Consider the following 8,059-nt stretch of genomic DNA (forward strand, 5'->3'; position numbering starts at 1 on the left):
ATCATCAGCGAACTGAGGTAAATATATATATTTTTTTAACTCTTTTTTTTAATAAACCCTATATTCATATATTATGTTTTCACAGGAATCTGACTCAGAGGAGCTTCCAGGAGGAGAGACACAAGGAGGGGGCGCACAGAGTGTAAGTTTGGGACAAACATATATACATAATGCTACACCCAACCCAAACATTCATCACAGCGAACACAATAACTACGCATCCATCCAAACCAAATTTTTTTATTTTGCAGTCTTCAGAATCCGGAGCCCGCACTAGAGCGACTCCCAGGACATCCCAGGGTCGTTGAGGTGATGCCTCTGGTGGTCGGCAAACGGTAAGTAACCCTCTTTGGATAATTGAGTAAATGAACATCATGTGTTTGAATAGAAAGTAATTTTTTTTTGTATTTTTTTTTCTTCACAGGTTTCACAGCGTGCTCCCCGGAGACAACTTGAGGAGGGTGTAGTAATTGACACAGATAACCTCATCCATGAGGTTGAAAACCGGGAGCCGCTGTGGAACATGGGAAACCGTTTACACGCCGACCAACCAACCACCCAACGGCTCTGGGATTAGGTGTGTTCTGCAGTTATAGAGAACTGGGAGGAGCTCAATGCGAGGGCCAGGGATTTAGTGCGTAAGTATTACAACTTCAGTAACTTATATTCCAGCATGTGAAGTGTTGAATACTAAACCCCTTTATTTTTATCACACGGTGGCAGTTGCTCAGGGATCGCTTCAAGAGGGACTTCAACAAAGAGATGCAGGCCCCGAGTGGATCGGGAGGACGCCAGGGACACCAATACAAGAACTACAAAGCCCTAGGGTTCCTCCCATCGACTATGGTGTCCAGAAGGTAAATATTCCACAAACCATTTCTGTAGTAGAAATGTTTACATGTTTAACCAATTTTTTTTTCAGCAGAGTTAAATTAAATATCAATATCTTTAATTTATTTTTTTTTATTTTTTTTTAGCACCATCTGCAGCACTCGGGAGCCTGCATCAGAGTTGCGTCCCTCTGGAGTGATCCCTTGTGAGACCGCCCCCGGTGACCATATCGAGGTATCCGACCCCTCTCTACCTACCCTCTTGTTTCGTCCCTCTATCCCCTCCACCAGCACTGGAGCAGCAGGGCAGACTTCATCACATGAAGCTGCTGGTGACGACTTGTTCCCTGTTCCCCACCCCTCAGACACTGCCGCAATATCTCTACCAACTTTTGGTTCTGGCCGGCAGCGTCTGAGGAGTCAGGAAAGGATGACCTTGTCTGACTGTTTGAGTCTAAACTCATCTGTCCAGCATGGTTTCCAGAATTTTGGACAACGTTTATCTTCTGGGTTGACCATGATCAAAGTATCATGGAACTCAGAAGATACATGGAACAGATGAATTTAGAATCAAACCAGACGCCGAGACATCTTTTTTCAATCTGTTGTCCGGCAAATGGAAGGTTTAAGTACTCACCAGCAGATGCGTGTGATGCAAGCCTGTCAGAATGCTCTGGTGGAGGTACTAGCAGAAGCATCCCATCCTCCCCCTGTCCATCCTCCCCCTGTCCATCCTTCTACCACCATCCATCATACAACTGCCCATCCTCCTACCACTCCCTCTCCTTTCTCTAGTTCCCCATTCCATTCTTCCCAGTACCTTCCTTCCCCATTGCATTATACCTCAATGCCCTCACCATGCCCACCCCCACATACACCTTCAATGTACCTACAAACTTTGTCTGTCCATCCACTCCCAATCCCAACCACATCTTTTGAACCCCCCTTCCACTCCTGATCCTCACCAACTCCCTTCCCAGTCCTCTACCCCCCCTCTCGATGTGGTCAACCCTGTTAACTCCTCCGATACTATCTCCACTCAACATTATAATTTATAAATGTTTTATTTATTGTTAAAAAAAAAAAATTATATGCCCAAAAAAATGTTTCTAAACTTTAACAAAAAAAGGTAAAATATATATACCACCAACAAAAAAAATTAACCAAAAAAATGGTTAATATATCTTTAAAAAAAAATAAAGAATTCACAAATAAACAATGGTTTTTCTTTTCAAAGAACTTTATTGTGTTGTTTCTAGTGTTGAGCATTCCGATACCGCAAGTATCGGGTATCGGCCGATACTTGCTGTATCGGAATTCCGATACCGACTTCCGATAATTTTTCAATATCGGAAGTCGGCATCGGAATCAGAAGTTCAAAGTTGATTGACAGCCTGACGTCATCATGATGCGCGGTGTGTGCGCATCATGATGCACCGTCATTTCGGGCCTTCCGGGGGTCTCTGCCGGCCTGCCGGGGGGCTGTGTGGACTGCCCGGGGTCTGTACCGGCCTGCTGGGGGGCTGTGTGGACTGCTGGGGTCTGTACCGGCCTGCCGGGGGGCTGTGCCGGCCTGCCGGTGGTCTGTGCACCCTGTGGGGGTCTGTACCGGCCTGCCGGGGGGCTGTGCCGGCCTGCCGGGGGGCTGTGCTGATGTCCGGGGGTCTGTGCAAGCATCGTCCGATGGGACTACAAGTCCCATCTGGCGATGCCTGCTACCATGACAGTGATTGACACATTAGCCAATGATGGGACAGTAGTAGTCCCATCATCCGGCTAATGTGTTAAATGTTAAAAAAAAAAAAAAAAAATACTACATACATACTACATGCATGCTACATACATACTACATGCTACATACATACTACATACATACTACATACATACTGCATGCTACATACATACTACATACATACTACATGCTACATACATACCACATACATACTACATACATACTACATGCATGCTACATGCATGCTACATACATACTACATGCTACATACATACTACATACATACTACATGCTACATACATACTACATATATACTACATACATACTACATACATACTACATGCATGCTACATACATACTACATGCTACATACATACCACATACATATTACATGCTACATACTACATACATACTACATGCATACTACATATATACTACATGCATGCTACATACATACTACATACATACTACATGCTACATACATACTACATATATACTACATACATACTACATGCATGCTACATACATACTACATGCTACATACATACCACATACATACTACATATATACTACATGCATGCTACATACATACTGCATGCATGCTACATACATACTACATACATACTACATGCTACATACATACCACATATATACTACATACATACTACATACAATACATTCATACAATACATACATAGACATACAGTACATATAACATAGAGTAACATACTTACCAATACTTGTCACATTGTTCCCCGAAGCCATTGTCTTTTACGGAATAAATATTAACATAACAAACCACAAAAATACTCACCCACGATCCGAAGCAGTCCACGAGTGTGTCCCACGACGATCTTGGGTAGAGAACTGCAGCATCAGCTGTTGCTGCCGTTCTCTACGGGCTGCAGGAATCCAATGACGGAAGGTAGGTATCCTTCCGCACTGTATTCCTCCGCCACTTAAAAAAAAAAAAGTCCCTAGTCTCACTTTATGCCATTGCTGTGTGGGAATTTCCCACGCAGCAATGGCATAAAGTGAGACTAGGGACTTTTTTTTTTTTTTTAAGTGGCGGAGGAATACAGTGCGGAAGGATACCTACCTTCCGTCATTGGATTCCTGCAGCCCGTAGAGAACGGCAGCAACAGCTGATGCTGCAGTTCTCTACCCAAGATCGTCGTGGGACACACTCGTGGACTGCTTCGGATCGTGGGTGAGTATTTTTGTGGTTTGTTATGTTAATATTTATTCCGTAAAAGACAATGGCTTCGGGGAACAATGTGACAAGTATTGGTAAGTATGTTACTCTATGTTATATGTACTGTATGTCTATGTATGTATTGTATGAATGTATTGTATGTAGTATGTATGTAGTATATATGTGGTATGTATGTAGCATGTATGTAGTATGTATGTAGCATGCATGTAGCATGCAGTATGTATGTAGCATGCATGTAGTATATATGTAGTATGTATGTAGCATGTAGTATGTATGTAGTATGTATGTGGTATGTTTGTAGCATGTAGTATGTAGCATGCATGTAGTATGTATGTAGTATGCATGTAGCATGTAGTATGTATGTAGCATGCATGTAGTATATATGTAGTATGTATGTAGCATGCAGTATGTATGTAGCATGCATGTAGTATATATGTAGTATGTATGTAGTATGTATGTAGCATATATGTAGTATGTATGTAGCATGTAGTATATATGTAGTATGCATGTTGCATGCATGTAGTATATATGTAGTATGTATGTTGCATGTAGTATGTATGTATCATGTAGAATGTATGTAGTATGTAGTATGTATGTGGTATGTAGCATGCATGTAGTATGTATGTAGTATATATGTGGTATGTATGTAGCATGTAGCATGCATGTAGTATATATGTGGTATGTATGTAGCATGTAGTATGTATGTAGCATGCAGTATGTATGTAGTATATATGTAGTATGTATGTAGCATGTAGTATATATGTAGTATGCATGTTGCATTCATGTAGTATATATGTAGTATGTATGTTGCATGTAGTATATATGTAGTATGTATGTTGCATGTAGTATATATGTATGCATGTTGCATGCATGTAGTATATATGTAGTATGTATGTTGCATGTAGTATATATGTAGTATGAATGTAGCATGTATGTAGTATGTAGTATGAATGTAGCATGTATGTAGTATGCATGTAGTATGTATGTAGCATGTAATTTTTTTTTTTTTTTTACATTCAACACATTAGCCGGATGATGGGACTACTACTGTCCCATCATTGGCTAATGTGTCAATCACTGTGATGGTAGCAGGCATCGCCCGATGGGACTTGTAGTCCCATCGGACGATGCCTGCACAGACCCCCGAAGCCTGCACAGCCCCCCGGCAGGCCGGCACAGCCCCCCGGCAGGCCGGCACAGCCCACCGGAGCCTGCACAGCCCCCCGGCAGGCCGGCACAGACCACCGGAGCCTGCACAGACCCCCTGGCAGGCCGGCACAGCCCCCCGAAAGGCCCGTACAGACCCCAGAGAGGCTGTACAAGGGAAAAACAGGATTTTTCTTATTCCGATACCGGAAGTCCCATAGACTTGAATGGGACTTCCGGTATCGGAATCGGCAATACCGATACTTTTTTTTCTTTTTAAGATCGGCCGATCCATTCCGATCCGATGCTTTGAAGTATCGGACGGTATCGCTCAACTGTAGTTGTTTCTTTTTTGTCATTTATTTCTTGGGAAAGTTTCAAAGTACACCGGCAGTGTACAACAATTGTTAACACCACTAACATTTCACATTACACCGGTGGTGTACAAGGTAAAAAAAATGAACACTTGGGTAACACCCAACACTTGGTATCATTTCACAGTGTTAAAATTAAAAAAAAAAAAAAAAAAAAAAAGGTAACACAACACTGTCACAAAGCTAGGTACCATTTCAAAGTGTTAAACTTTAAAAAAAACAAAAAAAAAACCCCTTGGTTAAACACAACACTTAGTATATTAAAATAAAAAATTATACCATGTCATCTTGCCAGTCCAGTTGTCCCTCTGGTGTCAGAAAATAGTCTGCAAAGATGTCCCTCATTCTTGCCACTGACCCAGTACTCCGAAAAGTTTGCTGCTGATAATCCCACAAGGTGGTTTCAGACAGATTTTCATCGATGGAAACAGGTTCCTTTGAAAGGACAAAGTTGTGCAGGATGACACAGGCCTTCACCACCTCACCCACAGTCTCTGTTTTCATTTTAATGGCTATTAACAGGACTCTCCATTTGGCAGTTAAAATTCCAAACGTGCACTCCACCACTCTGGTTAACCGATAGTTATATATTTTTTTCCGGTGTGAATCCACGACTACCATATGGCTTGAGTAGATGTTTAGAAAGCTGAAAAGCGTTGTCACCAATGCAGACAAAAGGCATTGGTGGGCCTGTTGTTCCAGGGAGTGGTCTTGGAGGTGGGAAGTCAAAATTGTCTCCATACAAGCGACGGCCCATTGTGGACATCTTGAATACCTGAGAGAGTCATTTGAACGACGGTATGCACCAATGTCCACTGCAATGAATTTGCAGTTTGCGTCCGAAATGGCAATAAGGACAATAGAAAAGTATTTCTTATAGTTGTAAAACTGTGAACCAGATCCCATGGGTTTCACAATCCGAATATGCTTGCCATCCACGGCACCGATGCAGTTTGGAAACTGGCAGATTTGTTGAAACTTGTCGGCAATCTCCAGCCACCTCTCCTGTGTTGGCTCTGGGATGTATTCCTCCTGTAGAGAATCCCACAATGCCCAGCAGGTCTGTTGGATAATTCCAGCAATAGTTGAAATCCCAATCCGGAACTGGAAATGGAGGGAGGTGAATGATTCTCCAGTTGCCAGGAATCTGTTAAAAAAAGGGAAAAAAAGTAAAATACAAACTACAAGCCATAACATAACAATAAAAGACTGCAGAATCTGAAACATTTTAAAAAGTAGATAACTTACCGAAGGGTCACCAAACGCTCCACCGGTGATATAGAAAACCGCATTTGTGTGTCCCTTCTCCGGATTTGTTCTCCAACACGATCCACCAATATCTCAAACAATTCCAGCCTCATGCACACGTAGTTGAAGAACTTGTCCGGATTATCCCTCAATTCCAGGTATAGTGTGGAAAAAACGTCACGGGTAAACCTCGGCACATTAATGGGATGAATCCACTGGAGCCGTTTCCTCATACGCAGGAGTCACAGTCTTCTTTTCTCCCTCTGGAGAGCAATAATTGCCAACCGATTCAAGTGAAGATCAAATTCCACACAGAAGCTGTGAATACTCGCAATAACTCCTTCCATACTCGTGCTAACTCCTTCCATCGCTGCCACTAGCTCTAAAACCTTTCAAAGAAATTGTATCACAACACCCTAGATATATTTCTCCCTAGTTTCCAGTATCCAATCACATTTGGGAGCATTCTCCAAGAGCCAATCATATTTGGGAGCATCCCATTTTGGAGGTGTGGAAAAACGGATCCGCAAGAAAACGGATCCAACGGATGTGAAAAACGGATGCCAACGGATGAAACAGATCCTTTTTTTATGGATCTGTACAAAAATCTATAGCAGATCTGTAAAAAAAAGATCCGTACCATCAGCTGGCATCCGTTTTTACACATTTTTAGCGGATCCGCCATTTCCAAATTTTGGCGGATTTTGACTGATGGCAAAAAACTGAAGTGTGAAAGAGGCCTAAGAAAAAAACAAAACCAGGCAGCCACAGTATTGGAACATCCAAGTGAAGGTTGTGCCAATATGCGGGTAGCAAACTCCTGCTCTTATCTGGGTCCTCCTTCGACATCTTTGCGTCGCCTTAGAGCCCTGCGCATGAGTCCACCCCCTTTCTCACCTCACTGATGCCTACAATACTTACACCCATTTGCGCTCCACTGTGGAATGCATATACGAGGGACCATTTCTCCTGTGTGTGTTCTAAAGTGGAACGCACAACGCTCACGCACAGAGGCAGAGCGACTGCACCAGGAGCGATTATATTTATGGGCATTATAGGTTATATCCCCAAAACCTTCTATAAAAGGACGACACTGCCATACAAGCCCACTCCCAGCCCACCCCCATCATGACGTCACTGGTATCCCTCTTGCATTCCCATATCTTAGACGCCTTCCTTTTTTGTACTGCTTTTATAATGCGTTTTTCAGCTGCACAAATGCTGTAGTGTAAAAGAGAAGCACAAATGCCCAGTGGGCACTTATTAGGATCTGCCATTGTTCTGGTACTGAAGGATCATGTGCCATTGCCACAGTAGTGCTGCATCCCCCTTGTGAATCAAGCATCATTAGAATCAGAGGATTGTGTTTCCAAATATGGAGTAACAATTCACTAAATTTCTAAGTAACCAAATGAAGTATTTTTTTTCTGTGATAGTGTGTCCCATCTGTCAGCATTCACTTGGCTCAATCTCCACTCTGAATCAAAGTGAAATGGTGAAACCACTACCACTA

This window comes from Dendrobates tinctorius, unplaced genomic scaffold, assembly GCF_039654945.1.
Source record: "Dendrobates tinctorius isolate UK_male_01 unplaced genomic scaffold, ASM3965494v1 ptg000193l, whole genome shotgun sequence".
NCBI lineage: Eukaryota > Metazoa > Chordata > Amphibia > Anura > Dendrobatidae > Dendrobates > Dendrobates tinctorius.